We start from the raw sequence: 2,911 nt of genomic DNA on the forward strand, positions 1-2,911 counted from the left end.
ACAATTGAAAAAGTAAAATAGCCCACATTGATTGACTTTGTGTTACACGAGTATGTGAGATTTTTTTTTTTTAATTTATACCAAGTAAATATAATGTAAACCAGATTTTCTCTTGGGGTAAGAAGTGACTTCGTTAGGAACACATCTTGATAAACAACTTGAGAAATAACCGTGAGGGTTTGCATTGACTAAAGACAAAATTTTTAAAATCTTAAACTGCTTGGTTTTGTTTATGAAAGTAGAAATGTAGGTCTGGGGTTGAGGAAAGGGGAGAGAAACAGGGAGAGAGAGACCAGAGGAGAATGAGCCAACATGGCAGGGACCTAGAAACTCTGCTGGGGAAATGAGTTAGAGTACTGCCCCCCCGCACCGTGTACCAGTCATCTGTCATTGGGTGTTAATTCCCAATCAGAATGTTCAAGGATTCATAGATGCGAGGCAGAAGTCGAGGTCAGGAGTGCAGAATGTGCCTCCACACTGGACCCTCTTCAGTGGGACTTGAGTAGCTTCTCCTGTCTCCTTGTAAGAATGACAGTAGTTGAGAAGCCCATAAACTGCTAGCATCATAGGAATCACAGCGACGCCCCTTTCTTCACATTGACATACTTGTACTACCTGTAGGAACCTCTTTGAAACGCTCCAGCAATGCCTTTGGGATGAAATCCCGCATCAGTATCCAGCTTGGCAGCTCTCCTAGTTTGACATCCAGGATCTTCTTCTCCTCCACTGGTATGGGTGACGTCATCTTGGAGTCCTGGGTGTTCTCTATGCCAGCCACATACTTGAGTTGGGGTACTTTTAAGAACAAGAATGTTAACTATGCAATCAGTTATTAGCAATTCTGTGATGTATTCCAGGTCATTTAAAGTTTAGTAAATTTTACTAGTCATACAAAATATTGTCATGTGTAAAAAATGTCATGAATATTGTGTTTTTGTTTGGTAGAGATAAAAGACAATGTTGTATTGATTTGATGGTTGTGTTCAGGTAAGCATCAAAAGAAAAGCTTTGGATGATGGAATCAAACCTAAACTGGACAAACTTGAGTCAAAAACTTCTAGAAAGATAGAGATAATCATTCAATCCTGTTACCCCCTCTAAGTTCACAGATTCTTTGAGATGAGGATGAAACTTTCCTCAGGCAGATGAACCTTAACTAACTGTAATTGAATTTAACATAATTAATTTTATTGTAATTAACATATGCTTATTTTATGGGGGAAAGTGGCCTCAGCAGGTAACTGTTGTGTTGATTTTCAAGGAATGACACTAAAAGGTATGTTCATTAATTTCAATCGAAATATAATGAGTGTTTTTCTGTGCCAGATGTTTTTTAAGTCATTGTATATATCACAATGAATAAAGGAAACAGAAATCCTTGCCCATGTGATGATTACATTCTTGACAACTTTATTACATCGTGTCTTCGTATCAAAGGTAAGTTTGGGTTTCCATTTATGAAGTTCTCCTTGTGTCACTCCTTAGAAACAAACTTTTTTCATATTAGCCTTTTACAGCTTTTATTAATGAATTTGCTAATGTTTCCTTTTCAGTTATTTGGCTACTGAAATTGCCATCTACTCTTACATTATATTATCCAGCTAGCTGCTGCTTTTACGTGGTTACACTATCCATACCTATAGTTTAGTAACCAGCCATTTAACTGAATTTTAATATTGTGCCCATAGTATTTTAGTATTAAATTATCCTTGAATTTTCCACAACTCTATCACTTGTTGATATTAACATTTCTTTTTTTCTTTTCAAAATATATGCTTACCTTTTTTTTTTCCTTTTGTCAAATTTCTTTAGACTAACTTACAGGATAAACTTTAATGAGAGTGGTGTGTGCTTACTCTCAGTGCTCATAAATATGTTTAGAACATTTTTAGTGGATAAATATTAAGCTTGCTCTTAGAATAACCTTGTTAAAAGATTAAGATTCACAGGTAATGGGGTAATATAAATTATATATGTTTGTGAAAAACTTCCAACATCAAAACTTAGTTTTTTATTTGTCTTATGACTAACCTTGTTTTTGACTGAGACAACTTGCTCTGGAGCTAACTGACAGAACTTAGCTTCTAAATTCCAACAAAGCCCACTCCAGTAGAAACCACACTGTGGGACTTGCGATGCAGTCTGTGTGGCAACACCTCCACCCCCCCTACCCCCCCACCACCTCACTGCCATATAAAGAGGGCATTAGAGGAGGGAAGTATCTTCTTTGTAGGACACATGAGTTCAGATTTTAATAATGTCCTTCCACATTCATCTGTATGGTTTGCTTTCTACCACAGAGCTTCAAGACCCTGTAGGCACCCATTGAAACAGAGACTGTTTTAGTCATCCAATGAAATTTGGTCTAGAGAATGGCCAGAATTTCATAACACCCAGTGGAGGAGAGCCAAGGCCAGGGTGAGAGATGTCAGGGGACAGCTTGCACTCTCTACTTGCATGGAGGGGGTTCTGGCTTATACCTGGGCTATGGAAAGTATAGCTGAAGTAGGCATGACTCCAGCCTGCTTGCCAGCACCCTTGACAGCCGTCCATGGCACAGCCTTGCTGCTGTGGGGTGAGGGGAGGAAAAGGCTGCAGCAGGCAACTGCTATGAGGAAGGCGGAAGGCGGACAGAGATCAAAGGGTGTCAGGGAGCTACGGATGCAGGAGCATAGCAGTGTACCAGCACGCAGTCTCAGGACAGATCCAAACTCACCAGCACTGGTTGGTAGTTAGTAACCTTCATAAGCACAGCACCCACTCTCCTCTTCCCTCCTGCCTCCCACAGTTGAGTGTTAGGCGAAACTTGTGCCTAGAAATGTGGGACCAGGAGTAAGAGGAAGGGAAATAGCTCAATGAAGCAAGGGAACTCTAATATTGAGATGAGAAATGATATAGTGACTAAAATTTT

The 2,911-nt window shown here is 39.6% G+C and overlaps 1 pseudogene; it reads right to left on the minus strand.

Annotated features, from left to right (window-relative positions):
• Nucleotides 1-488: 488 nt before the first annotated feature.
• LOC100476765 lies at nucleotides 489-745 on the minus strand (annotated as a pseudogene).
• Nucleotides 746-2,911: the final 2,166 nt, after the last annotated feature.

This window comes from Ailuropoda melanoleuca, chromosome 19 (genome assembly GCF_002007445.2).
Source record: "Ailuropoda melanoleuca isolate Jingjing chromosome 19, ASM200744v2, whole genome shotgun sequence".
NCBI lineage: Eukaryota > Metazoa > Chordata > Mammalia > Carnivora > Ursidae > Ailuropoda > Ailuropoda melanoleuca.